Source organism: Rhinopithecus roxellana, chromosome 10 (assembly GCF_007565055.1).
Source record: "Rhinopithecus roxellana isolate Shanxi Qingling chromosome 10, ASM756505v1, whole genome shotgun sequence".
Lineage (NCBI taxonomy): Eukaryota > Metazoa > Chordata > Mammalia > Primates > Cercopithecidae > Rhinopithecus > Rhinopithecus roxellana.
The window spans coordinates 119,599,310-119,613,689 of record NC_044558.1 but is presented as its reverse complement, the minus strand read 5'-3'; the positions used below and the strand labels follow the sequence as shown (position 1 = coordinate 119,613,689).

Sequence of the window (14,380 nt, the reverse complement as noted above, 5' to 3'; positions counted from 1 at the left end):
TCTTTCACTCTGCCTTGCAGGCATCCAGCAATATCATCTATTCTTCACTTTGCTAAATGTTATCCTTGGCAGAGTCTTCATAAATAAGATTGGTACCCAAATAAAGGAAGCCCCAGAGGGCTACCTTGACCCTTCTACCATGTGAAGACACAACAACAAGGTACTGTCTATGAACCAGGAAATGGGCCCTCACCAGACACCTAATCTGCTGGTGCCTTGATCTTGGACGTATCAGCTTCTAGAATGCTGGGAACTAAGTTTCTATTGTTTATAAGCTACCCAGTTTACACTGTTTTGTTATAGCAGCTCAAAAACACACCATTTCAAGATTCTGCATTCATTTACTCATTCATATATTCAACCATATTTTATTGGGCACCGATGATGCCAGGCACTACTCTAGGTGCTCAGGATACAATAATTAACAAGGCAGACAATACTTCTGGCTTCATGGAGACAAACTGTGTTGATGAACAGGAAGTAGACAGAGTGGTCACAGAAGGCTGGAGGAGAACACAGTTGACCAGAGATCTAGATCTGATGGAAGTGAGAAAGCAAACTATGAGAATATCTGAAAAAAAGAGCATTCCAGGCAGAGGAATGAGCAAGTGGCAAAGATCCTCAAATGCCTACACATCCATGGGAGAAGGCCAGTGAGTGAGGAAAAGAGAGGTAGCAAAGGGGATCAGAGAGGATGCAGGGATCCAGATCCCAGAGGGACTTTTAGGAATGGCCAACACTTTGGACTTTATGTTTTCAGAGTGATAGAAAGTATCTCCTTATAGCCTTTCCCAGCCCCTAACTAAGCCTCTATTGATTCCTTCTCCTTCTTGTGTTCTTATCACCTGTACTTTTATTTACCAGTTAGTCTATATTCCACGAATTTCTGTTCATCTCTTGTGTATCAGTTCTATGTCCTCAGCTATGTCTCAATGGCAAGAATCAGTCATATTCTCCTCTGTATTCCCAGGGCCTGGCACCTAAGAGATGCTCAATAAATCTTTCTGGAAAGTGATAATGATGATGGAATCTCTTAGAATCTTTTCTAGCTGTAAGATCTATGATGCCTTTGAACCCTCTCAACAAACTAGTTTGCACAATGACTCAGAGGACTGACATCTTTCTAGATATTTTAAGATTATATTCACGCCACTTTTAGAGTCTCCATCCATCAAATGACTAGAATGAATTACATTAGAGTTTTGTTTAAACGAAGGCTGTCACTTTGGAATGGGATTCCCTTACATGCAACTACCTACTAATATTTGCACTTTAAGCCACCTGAACCTCAGGAGAGTAATAAATTGCTATTAAATAAATGCTATTCTGATGTGATCTCATCACTAGTCATTAATGAAGGCCTCAGATCCTTTGTTTCTTCTCCCAATGAAAAGTGAAGGATAATGCTACTCCCCTCCCCGACTCCCTCCTGACCCCAAGTCTGGGTTGGACTTAGTGTTTTACTTGACCAATAATATGCAGGAGGACTGGTGTTCTGGGACTTATGAGGCTACATCCTAAGAAACCTTGAACCTTGAAGCTTCCGTCCTCACATTTTGGGAAACCCAGCTCCCATGCTGAAAGAAACCTAAGCCACATGGAGAGACCACATGCCAGTGCTCAGGCATGCTGGGCCCCAGCTAAGCCACCTGCCCAGAGCCAGGCATCCCAGTCGAGGCACCAGACATCTGAGTCTGAGATCTCAAAAGTGGATCCCCTATCCCCAGATTCCTCAGCTGACACCATGTGGATCAGAGACAAACTGCCCAGCTGAGCCCTTTGTTAATTCCTAACCCACAAAATCACAACCAAGATAAAATGGGTTATTTTAAGGTATCAAGTTTTGGAGTGGTTTGTTATGTAGCAGTAGACTTAAAAAAACAAAAAACAGAAACGGAATCATATCACTACTGATCCAGAACTCACAAGAGTGCCTTCCTCCCAATCATTTATAAAATTGACAGACGGACACAGTCTGAGGTTTGTCCAAGGTTCAATGACCGCTCTGCCCAGAGATTTGATCCATGACAAATGACACAGACAGATTAGATGACTTCGAATGAGCATCCTAAATCAATCATACTAATAGAATTTCAGGCCAATGAAAGTCATTTGAAATGTAACCAAGGTAAAAGCCATAGCATCCATTTGGATTGTAGAGGTCCCAGAATTAGGCTATTGGCCAAATTATACATATTTTTTTCACTCAAGTCACCCTGCTGGCAAGAAAATTATTTATTACACTACTTAAATACATGGATAGGACTTAAAACAGAGATGAAATGTACAATTCTATCATAAAAAGATCCAGCTACTAAACAATGATTGCATGCAATACTAAGAATTTCTGAAATGATTTTCAGCCAGATGCTGCCAGAATGGAAAACACTCAACTGCAAACAGTCCTCTCCTTTAGAACATCCTTTGTTTGTACAAAGAAGTTATATTATGAAAACAAAAGCTCCCCAAAATGGGTAGGGAGTTTTACCCCCACCAGTATGATCAGTTCTCCCAACAGCTGTCACTTCAGGCTCTGTGATTAAGTGGCTTCTGATAAAACAGCACACTCATTTAATATCGTCCCTCCTCCCTCTCCCTCACTACCTTCAAGTCATATTTGACTCTCCAAAAAAACACAGAATCATTAAGTGGACCCAAGGAGAGGAGTAAAGGTAACACACACATACAAAAACAAATTTTGGTAGTAAATGCTTTAGAACATCAATTTTTCATATAAACTGCTATCCTGAACTATGTCTAATCATAGTCTATCACCCACATTTTTCATACTATGAATTCACACTCACTATTGGTACATTTTAAAGAATCAACAAAAGAAAATAATGACTCAAGAAAAAACACCCTGAAAGCTAAGGGCATGGCAATGTGAAAATGGTAAAATGCTTTTAAGAGAAAATATCACCTTCCAACTTCAAATTTGCACATATTTGCTTGAAAGTACATATTTGCTCCAAAAATAATTTATTAGCAATAACAACAATAAAACCATAACAAAAGAAACCAAAACGTCAACACTTGTCTCATTGGCAGCTATATGAGTACATGTATTTTTTATAAGAGAACTCCAGAATTAGAGAAGAAAAACCATTAACTTCTAATGAGAATATTTAATGAAGAAAATAACCATTGCCTTCACATAGAAACCACTCCTTCCGCAGCAGTGAACCATTAACTCAGAATAATACATGTTTAGAAACATGTACTCATATTCCTATACTACATCGCATTTCCAAAACTGCTTAAAAAGCAAAAGTAGATGGTAATGCTGTCAAAAGCAAATATAGTGACATTTTGGTTATGTGGCTCTGACAAATGAAAGTTCAACAAGAATTTAAGAAATGAAGCTGACGATATAAATCCTGTTCTTTTCATTTAAGTGAGAACATCAGCAGCTCCATCTGTTCCAGCTCTAGGAGCCATTACTGACACATTAAATTCCAAATAAGAGGAAGGCCTTTAGGTTAACAAGGAAAGCAAGTCTGATTAAATGTCAAACCACATGATACTAAGCTTCTTGCACCTTCTGTATCATCAAGAAAGTCAAACCCTGCTCAGTGCTAATGCAAAAGCACTGCTGATGGGGGAAAGGAACGTATTTCCAATGCATCTCTTCCGATCATTAAGGTCATCTGTCTAATGTGTTCAAGGCAGAGAGGAGACTGTCCCTAGAGTACAGAAAACTTATCTTTCCCATCTGAAATGGTCCTGCCTCAGGAAAAGAACTTTTACTAAAACACGACTACACAATAGTAGTCATCTGTAGTACACAGAAATTTAATCGTCTGTAGTAATAGTCTGTAGTACACAGAAATTTAATCATAAAAGTTCCCTTCAGAATCTCCAAAAATTAATGACTTTAAACATTTCATTTAATTAAGTAATTTTTTCAATTTCAAAATTTTCTGTGATGATCTGGTCCATAAATGCATCTGCTCAACAAATAATTATTGATGGGACAGGCACTGTCCTGGGGTCTGGGAATGCAGGATAAAGCAGGCAGTTAAAGCTGCCCTACTTCTCAAGAGTTTACAGTCTAGAGAAGGGAAATTCACTTGTCAAGTAACAAGTCCAATCAAGTGCAGAGAATAATTCCAGATAGCATTAAATGCTGTGCAAGGCACAAAACAGGATAATGTTGCAGAAAGTGACTTGGGAGGTGGCTAATTTGGACTGATGAGGCAGGCCTCATCAAGGAGGCCTGACACCTAAATTACCAGAGGGAGCCCCTTATTAGAGCAAAACTGGGAGCAGGGCACACCAGGCACAGAGAACGGCTAGGCTGGAACAAAGGCCTCGAGGTGGGCACTGACTTGGCCGACTGGAGCGACAGAAGAGGCCTGTGCTGGGCTATAGGGAGAAAGCGGGGAATGGTAGATATGACTAGAGAAGCCAGCAGGAGTCCCCAGGTCACAGGTGTCCCTTTTGGGCCCTGGTGAAGAGCTCTGATTCTCAGTGCAATGTAAAATCCTTGGAGGAGGTTTTAAGCAGAGGAATAACAAAGTCTGATTTCTATTTTTAAAAGATGGCTCTGATTGCCAAGTGGAAAACATTTTATGGGAAAGTACATGTGGAGGCTACTGCAGTAATTCAGGCAAGGGATGGAGTCAAGTAGACAGATTTGGGGAATGTTGTAGAAGGCTTGCTAATGGAATATACAGAGGGAAGGAAGGTAGGTACAGCAAAGAAGGAAACAAGGATAATGCCTAAGGTTTTGGCTAGAACAATCTGGTAAAATACAGATGGTGCCTTTTACAATACAGTAGACATAAGGCGGTTTAGAGAAGGGAAAGTAGAAATCAAGATTTGTTTCATTTAGCTCACTCATTTCAGAGATGAGTAAATTATGTACCAAGTATGTAAATGACTTAACCAAAGAAGCTTAACTGCCTAGTTGAAGAGCTGTAATTAGAACCCAACTGCCTACTTTCTAATCCAGTAGTCTTTTAGTTAAGAGTATTAAATTGAGATTTCCAGATTAAATAATTTCCAGTTATGCTATTATTATTAATTATTCACGCAAAGGCTCCAAATAGGCCAGGTGTGGTGGCTCACACCTGTAATCCCAGCACTTTGGGAGGCCAAGGCAGGCAGATCCCTTGAACTCAGGAGTTCAAGACCAGCCTGGGCAACATGGTGGAACCCCCCCATCTCTACAAAAAAAAAAAAAGGTTCCAAATAATTTGAAGGTAAGTGAGCATTAGAAATCAAAAGTATATATGAATTTACAAAGGTAACAAAATTTCACAAAACTACACACACTAAAAACAGATTGCATGTAAAAACTATTCCACTAAGGTCTGTTCTTGAATTACTAGTATTGCACCAATGTCAATTCCCTGCTTTTGACAATGTGCTATGATCTTACACTGGGGGAAGCTGAGTGAAAGGTACCTGGGATCTCTCAGTACTATTTTTGCAACTTCTTGTCTTAAATTATTTCAAAGTAAAAAATTATTTTTTAAAAAAAGAGGCTGGGTATGGTGGCTCATACCTGTAATACCAGCACTTTGGGAGGCTGAGGTGGGCAAATGGCTTGAGTTCAGAAGTTCTACACCAGCCTGGACAACATGGTAAAACCTCGTCTCTACAAAAAAATACAAAAATTAGCCAGGTGTGGTGGCATGCGCCTGTAGTCCCAGCTAATTGGGAGGTTGAAGTGGGAGGGTCGCTTGAGCAATTGCTTGAGGCAGAGGTTGCAGTGAGCCAAGATCGCGCAGCTGCACTCAAGCCTGGGCAACAGAACCAGACTCTGTCTCAAAAAAGAAGAAAAAGAAAGTAAACTTGCCCAAGAACACTGAACCAAGGGAGACTGCCAAAATTTGAGACTTGATCAACTGATTTGTGGTTGACATACCATAATTTTTATTCAAATGTTGTTTAAATTAAAAGCACTTAAAAAAAAAAAATCAACACCTAATGGCATCTACTTTCTTTCGTAGATAAAGAGAAACTTCTTTTGTGACCTTTTGGAAGGTAATCAGTCTTTGGCTGGATCTGTTTCCTTCTGCACTCAAGAACATAGTCAGCATGCAGTCAGCGATCTAGGAGCCAAAATCTGCATTTGGCTGGCTTTGGGAGTCTATATTAGGTGTAAAATGCTGTTCTAAAACAATTAAAATGGCAATGCTTTCATTTCCTGAGTGGATTGAACAAAACAACATAAATGATTCAAGCCATTTGTGAAATGAATCAGAAGGGAATTTACCAAAAAGGTGATTCTATCCAATTTAACCAAGGCCACTGCGGTCAAGAGCCTGCAGAGAACTCTCGACATTGCTAAAAGGCTGGCAGCTACATCCTCATTTACGGGACCACCAGAGCACCTGTATGATACACTTGCCTGAAAAGAATTGCGTTTTGGTGGGGGCTGAGGGGGTAGAGCTAATGGAGGTAAAGATTGGGGGTGGTGGAACAGTGTAAACAGTATTCTAAGAAGCTTGGAGCCAAGAAAACCCAGAAAAGGAGTCAAAGAACAGGTTGAATTATTTCCCTCTTACAAGAGAAATTGCAGAGTTGAGAGCATTATATCACATAGTGCCACATTCAGATACCACCTAGCATATGGGATTCTCAGTTCCTCCCAAAGTCTATCACCATCAGGCCTAGCAGCAGCACCAACCTGAAGCTAACTCAGGTTGGATTTTCTTAAGGTGAGAAACAGAATGAATGTCTCTATGTCAACTAAGATCTGGGGAAATCTGGTGGATGTGGGGCAGTTAATGAAGTCAACACCCTGGAACACAGGAGCTGAAGTGACGGTTTTCATCTCTCCCTAGGCCAGTTCCCTTATATTCAGGGCTCACTCACCTACCCTACCAAGCCCAGATCCAAAGCCTAGATATCAAGATCATCCAACAACTAATCCCCTCTCTCTTTACCTGTGTCTCTTCTAAACACATCAATTCTTTACTTGAGCCAAAAAGTCTATTTGCTTTCCTTCCCTCACAGCAGGCACTCATTTAAGATTTAAGAACCTACTTTGTTAAAGGTTCTGTGATAACTGCAGCAGATGTGAACAAGGCATAGACCCTAAGGTAACTCAAGGGGATGGCATTCGATGGTGAGCGGGAGCTAGGGAAGAGTTAGCTACATTTACAGGTAACTATGTTAAAACATGGAGAAAGATCATCACAAAAATCTGTGGCGGTTCAAAGAAAAAAAAAATTCCCAGTTGAGGAGAATGTGGAAAGCCTTCTGGGAAAAGAAAGGAATTAGGCTCTGAAGAACAGATAAGATTTTGGGAAGCAGAGATTAGAAAGTGGGGTGGGGGGAAATTATAGTCCAAAAAAAAAGAGCTCAGGCAAATGCCTACTGAAAAGACATTACAGCATCATTGTAACAGTGGGGGAGAGATAATGGCTCCTCTCTCATCCTCCAAAGATAGGTCCATATCCAGGTAATTTCCTCCTTTGCCAGCACAGAGAATGTTGCTCATTAACTGAATCATATTCTCAGGAATTTGGAATTTTCAAAGCAGTAAAAAGTTGTGGTCTCCTAGAAACTCTTTTCTTCCCAGAAGATCAAAGAACTAGCATTTGATGAAAAGGCTGTTCTCCCTGGAGGACTGCTGGCCAGTCTCTTTTTCATTTTAGCTTCCTTTTTGTCTTCCTCTCTCTGAGTCTCCCTTCTACTCTGCTAGCACTGTTCCCACAAGGGACAAGATGGCTGGGGCCCCAGCAGTCACTTAGGACCGTGAGGGAATCTTGAGAATGGAAATCATGTGCCAAAGATGGCAAAGCATAAAGAGAGAAGGAGCCTTGGCCTCTTTGGTAACTGTGGAGCAGTCACACCAGCCCCCGGCCCTGGGGACTACTTACAGACGTGTGTGTGTGCATGTGTGTGTGTGCGTGTGTGTGTGTGTCTGTGTGTGAGAGAGACAGAAAGAGAGAAAGAAGGATATGGAGGAGAAAGAGGAGGAGGAGGAGGGGAAAATAAACCTTCCGACTTATTAAAATCTCTGTCATTTGGGTTTTCTGTTGAATGTTCCAAATCTAATTCAATAATTAATATAGATAAGGTCGGGCCATATTACGGGAGGTCTGGAATGAATTTTAAAATGTCTGAAATTAATTTTGTAGACAATGAGGAAAATTTAAATATATTTTCAGAGAAAAACATCTTTTATTTGAGCACTCATCATTTGTCCAATACACTAGGTCCCTTCCCTCTGGAAGTTACAACCTACAGAGAAGCACACCAAATAGGAAGTGCAAGATGCGCAGAAGCCCATGATGAGAGGACTTGAAGGTCCAACATAGAAGGTGTAGGAAGGCTTCCTGAAAACACACCTAAGCTAAACCCCAAAGGAGGAACTGGAGTTAACATGGCAAAGAAAGAAGTAAAAACATTCACACTATAGGCAAAGACACTGAGGCAAAACAAAAATCAAACAAACAAAACCCAACAGCACAGCACCTTAAAAAAAAAAATGGGCCAGGCGCGGTGGCTCACACCTGTAATCCCAGCACTTTGGGAGGCCGAGGCGGGCAGATCCTGGCTAACATGATGAAACCCCGTCTCTACCAAAAATACAAAAAATTAGCCAGGCATGGTGGTGGGCACCTGTAGTCCCAGCTATTCAGGAGGCTGAGGCAGGAGAATGGTGTGAACCCGGGAGGCAGAGCTTGCAGTGAGCCGAGATCACGCCACTGCACTCCAGCCTGGGCAATAGTGCAAGACTTCATCTCAAAAAAAAAAAAATACTGAAGGAAGTCAAATTTGGCTAGTATGTGGAAGAGCGGTTCTCCAGAGAATGGCACAATAGGATGCTGGAATGGTGTGCAGGGGTCACAGTGATGGGAAGAAAGCTTTGGAAGACAAACCTGGCAGCTTCTTTGTACAGGCAGACCAGTTACACAGTAGTTTGGAGAAGCAATAAAAGCCTAAAGTAAGAGACAGGTGCATAACTCAGAAAATCATGACACTGATGGAAATAGTGAGGGCAGGAGCAGGAACTAGATTCAGTGAGAAAAACTCATTCTGTCTGCAACATGCTGGGTTTAATGTTCTAGCAAGGCATCCTGAGATGTCAGGGAAGTACTTGGCATCTCCTCTGTCTGGACTGGCTTCTTTCCCTGGAACCAATGACTCTACCTTCCATAAAACCCAGATTCACCTTAGAAGCACTCCCTACTTTATTCCCTTCCCCACCGAGATCGCTCCTTCATGCTGCATGCTCTGGTGGAATTCCATTCACTTTGTAGGCTGCTAGTACATGTTCAGAATTCATATGCATGTTACCCCTCTCTTACCATACAGACTTCAACCTCCTTGAAGGACAAGGGCTCTCTAGCTTCTATTTCTGATGGAATGCTTTTGATACCTTTTAGAGCCCACAGCACTCTACGAGCACTTAAAATGTTAAATTCCTTAGGGGATTGAGAAATCTAATATAGGCTTCACTTCTAAACAACAGACAGAAATACTAATAGTACAATGGCTATCTCAGGGAATGGGAAGAAATTTATACCCTTGCTTAGCATTACTCATCAGAAGGTTTGAATCTCAATGACAAAAGATTCCCTTCAAAGGAGGTGAAAACAGAGACAAGGTGGGGGGATGTAAAAAATACATTAAATACCTAATGGATGGGAACAAAAGGCAAATGCTTCATGACCGCAGACCTTGCTTAATGCTTTCTGTGGTTAGTATTCAAATGCTAACATTATCTCATCATGCCAATACTTACAAATCTTGAGACTAAACCATGAGTAAATACACAGGATAAGCTGAAACTAAATCCTTATGTGAATGTGCAGAGCACAAAAGGGTTTTATCTGTTTGGTTTACCTAACTCTTTTTCTCTTATGTACAATTTTAGAAATGAAAGAAAAGCTTCAATGGCCCTGGTATGACAAATCTCTTCTGGCAAAATCTAATTCAAAAAAAAAAAAATGGCAAAGATAATGATATACATTCAGAGGAAAAGTTTACCCTGAAGAACGGCCTCCCGAGTTTTGATTCTCAAAACAATTTTAGAACTAAGCATTTGCTTTAATCCAGCACTCAGTCAGGCACCAAGTAAAGAAAGGCAAATAAAGCTGATTCCGGTAAAAAAAAAAAAAAAAACAAAGCTTTTTTGGGAAAAGCCGCAGTTTTTTTTTTTTTCTGGTTTCTGGCCTTTCTCACTCTATACCAGGGGTGGTAGGCTTTTTCTGTAAAGGGCCAGATAGTAAATATTTTAGGTTTTGTGGACCATAAGATCCCTATTGCAGCTACTTGACTCTGCCGGTATAGTGTGAAAGCAGTCAGAGACATGTTAACAAATAAGCATGGCTGTGTTCCAATAAAACTTTATTTACAGACACTGAAATTTGCATTTCATGTGATTTTCAAACATCATGTAATCTTCTTTCTTTTTCAACTGTTTAAAAGTGCACAAACTATTTTTAGCATCTGAAGGATATAAATATGTTTTAAAATGCCACTGGCAAAAGCTTACTCAGAGTCCAACAATTTGGGGAAAAACAATGAAGAGAAAAGATTTAGAAACTTAAAAGCATACACACAGAAGACACTGAAAAAAATCAGGTTATATAATAATCTAGTGAAACACTTTGAAACAGTATACTCACAGAAAGACAAACAAAATACTTTCAACAGCAGAGTGAAAAATGCTCTTCCTAGTTCCTGAAGACTCATTTAGAGAAGGTCTTTTAAGTCTGGTGCTATCCCTCTAATAGTAGAAATAGCAGCATGCCTTGATAACAATTTGAAAACACTACTTCAAGTTGATTCAGAAGTTTTACTCTCTGAAGAAAAAAAGTATGTATACTTTGTTAAACACACACATACACATAATCTTCTAAATTTTCTTCTTTATTTGGCATCACATAAGAAATTCCAGATTTCAGCATCAGTGTCCAGTTCTAGAAGTAACTGGCAGTTAGCAAAGAGTGGGCTTCTGAAATGCAATTTCCTACGGTAACGATGGGATTCAGGACACACTGGCCCAAGATATGGTACTTGGAATCTGAGAAGACAACATAAGCAGGCAGGCCACCCTAACCTCCCCTCAGCTCCCACGATTCTCCCGTAAAGCAGGTTGTAAACCCTAGAAAGGATTTTCTGACCTTCCCCTGAAGGCAGGTAAGGTGACTCTCATGTGCAATGCCTTCCCTATCCCCAGAGGAAAGGAGCATCCTTATTTTGGAAGATGCAGATCACAGAGAGAATAGGAACACACAGCCTAGCAAAGTTTACCCTAGTTCATTATCATTAGAGCTCATATTCTTTTTCCAATCCCATTTCCCCACAACCATCCACATGGCATCAAACCTAACATAAAAATACACAAGTGTAACCATCTCTTTGGGTCTTCACTCCCTTATAAAAGTTCCTGTGTCATGTAAAATTTATATTAAATAAATTTCTATGCTTGTCTCTTGTTTATCTGTCCTTTGTTATAAGTGCCTCAGTCATGAACCTAGAATGAATGAGAAAAAGAGATTTTTCTTCCCCTACAGCAAAAACTCAAATGTTAAGATGATTCATTTATTATAAACACTGGCTATCTCTTTTTTTAATTAATTAAAATGCCACTGGCAAAAGCTTACTCAGAGTCCAACAATTTGGGGAAAAACAATGAAGAGAAAAGATTTACAGACACTGAAATTATTATTTTAATCGACAAATAAAAATTGTACATATTTATCATGTATAACATGTTTTGAAATATGAACACTGGCAGTCCATTTTTGCTGCTATAACAAAATGTCACAGATTGGGTAATTTATAAACAATAGAAATTTATTTCTCACAGTTTTGGAGGCTGGAAGTCCAAGATAAAGGTACAAGATCAAGCATTTGGTGTCTGGTGAGGGCCTTCTTGCTGCATCTTCATGTGGCAGAAGAGGCTAACACTGTGTCCTCACGCAGCAGAATGCCAAAGGGCAAGAAGAGCCTAAGATAGTTCCCTCCAGCCTTTAGTCAGGCACTAATCTATTCATGAGGGTAAAGCCCCTACGACTTAATCACTTCACCTCTTAATACCACCCCTTATTACCACCCCTTAATACCACCACAATGGGGGTTAAGTTGAATTTTGGGAGAAATTGGGACCACAGCTTATACATTGCAGGATGGCTAAATAGAGATAATTAAACTATGCATTACTTCATATACTTATCATTTTTTGTGAAGAAAACATGTCAAATTTACTCAGGTGATTTTCAAGAATGCAATACAGTCTACAGTCATTTGTCAATATCTGCAGGGGGACTACAGGCCCCCACTACCATCCAAGATACCAAAATCCATGGATGCTCAAGTCCCTGATATAAAATGGTACAGTATTTCCATATAACCTGCATACATTCTCCCATATATTTTAAATAATCTCTAGATTACTTATAATACCTAATACAAAATAAGTGCTATGTAAATGGTTCTCCTACTATATTTTTACTTGTGCTGAATTGTTATTTTTCATTGTGTTTTTTTTTTTTTTTTTCAAATATTTTCTATCTGTGGTTGGTTGAATCCATGGATACAAAGGGCAAACTGTAGGTTGTTAATTATCTATAGTCATCATGTTGTACAACAGATCTCTTGAACTTATTTCTCCTAACTAACCTTTGCATTCTGTGACCAACATCTCCCCAGTCACATCTCCCCCAGCCTCTGGTATCCACCATTCTACTCTCTGCTTCCATGAGTTTAACGTTTTTAGATTCTACATATAAGTGAGATTATATGGTATCTGTCTTTCTGAGCCTTGCTTGTTTCACTTTGCATAATATTACCTAGGTTCATCCATGTTGTCACAAATGATGGTATTTCCTCCTTTTTAAAAACTGAATTAAGTATTTCATTATGTACATATGCTATCTTTTCTTTCTTTTTTTTTTTTTTTTTTGAGACGGAGTCTCACTCTGCCGCCCGGGCTGGAGTGCAGTGGCCGGATCTCAGCTCACTGCAAGCTCCACCTCCCGGGTTCACGCCATTCTCCTGCCTCAGCCTCCCGAGTAGCTGGGACTACAGGCGCCCGCCACCACACCCGGCTAGTTTTTTGTATTTTTTTTAGTAGAGACGGGGTTTCACCGTGTTAGCCAGGATGGTCTCGATCTCCTGACCTCGTGATCCGCCCGTCTCGGCCTCCCAAAGCGCTGGGATTACAGGCTTGAGCCACCGCGCCCGGCCAGGCTATGCTATATTTTCTTTATCCATTCATCTGTTGATGGACACTCAGGTTGATTCCGTATCTCGGCTACTGTAAATAATGCTGCAGTGAACATGAAAGTGTAGCTATTTCTTTCATATACTAACTCCATCTTCTGGATATATACCCAGTAGTGGGATTGCTAAGACATAGAGTTCTATTTGAAATTTTTTGAGGAACCTCCATACTATTTTCCGTAATGGCTATACTGATTTACATTCTCACCAAGTATGCAAAGGTTCCATTTTCTCCACATCCTTGCCAGTACTTTTTATCTTTCATATTTTTAATAAGCACCTAGAATTCTAACAGGTGTGAGGTGATATCTCATTATAATTTTAATTTTCATTTCCCTGGTGATTTGCGATGTTGATAATTTTTTTCATATACCTGTTGACCATTTGTATGTCTTATTTTGAGAAATGTCTATTCCAATCCTTTGCCCATTTATTTATTTATTTTGAGATGGAGTTTCGCTCTTGTTGCCCAGGCTGGAGTGCAGTGGCACAATTTCAATCTTGGTTCACTGTAACTTCCACCTCCTGGTTTCAAGTGATTCTCCTGCCTCAGCCTCCCAAGTAGCTGGGAATACAGGCATGTGCCACCATGCCTGGCTAATTTTTGTGTTATTAGTAGAGACAGGGTTTCACCATGTTGGCCAGGCTGGTCTCGAACTCGACCTCAGGCAATCCACCCACCTCGGCCTCCCAAAGTGCTGGGATTACAGGCGTGAACCACCATACCAGCTGCCCATTTTTTAATTGGGTTGTTTTCTTGCTATTGAGTTTTTAGAGTTCCTTGTGTATTTTGGACATTAACTCTTTATCATATATATGGTTTGCAAATAATTTCTCCCATTCCATAGGTTACTTCTTTACTCTGTTGATTGTTTCCTGTGCAGAAGCTTTGGTTTATCCCATATGTCCCCTCTTGTATTTGTTGCCTGTGCTTTTGGGATCATATCCAAAAAATCCATTGCCCAGACCAATGTCATAGAGCATTTCCCCTAGGTTTTCTTCTAGTAGTTTCATAATTTCGGTCTTATGTTTAAGTCTTTAATATATTTTGAGTTTATTTTTATACATGGTGTGAGATGAGGGTCTAATTCCTCTGCATATCCAGTTGTTCCACCACCATTTATTGAAGAGATTGTCCTTTCTCCAGTGTGTCCTATTGGCACCTTTGTTGAATATCAATTGA

General features: G+C 40.1%; 1 protein-coding gene and 1 long non-coding RNA gene across 17 annotated transcripts in view; one reads left to right on the top strand and one right to left on the bottom strand.

The window, feature by feature from the left end:
- The window catches only part of LOC104678593, a 29,929-nt gene extending 28,606 nt beyond the window's left edge, over positions 1-1,323 (top strand). Inside the window, exon 3 of the long non-coding RNA XR_750209.1 lies at positions 21-1,323. This is a non-coding gene — a long non-coding RNA (uncharacterized LOC104678593). The remainder of the gene's footprint in view (positions 1-20) is intronic.
- The window catches only part of CRADD (CASP2 and RIPK1 domain containing adaptor with death domain), a 251,333-nt gene that overhangs the window by 216,294 nt on the left and 20,659 nt on the right, over positions 1-14,380 (bottom strand). The gene's annotated exons all lie outside the window — the stretch shown is intronic.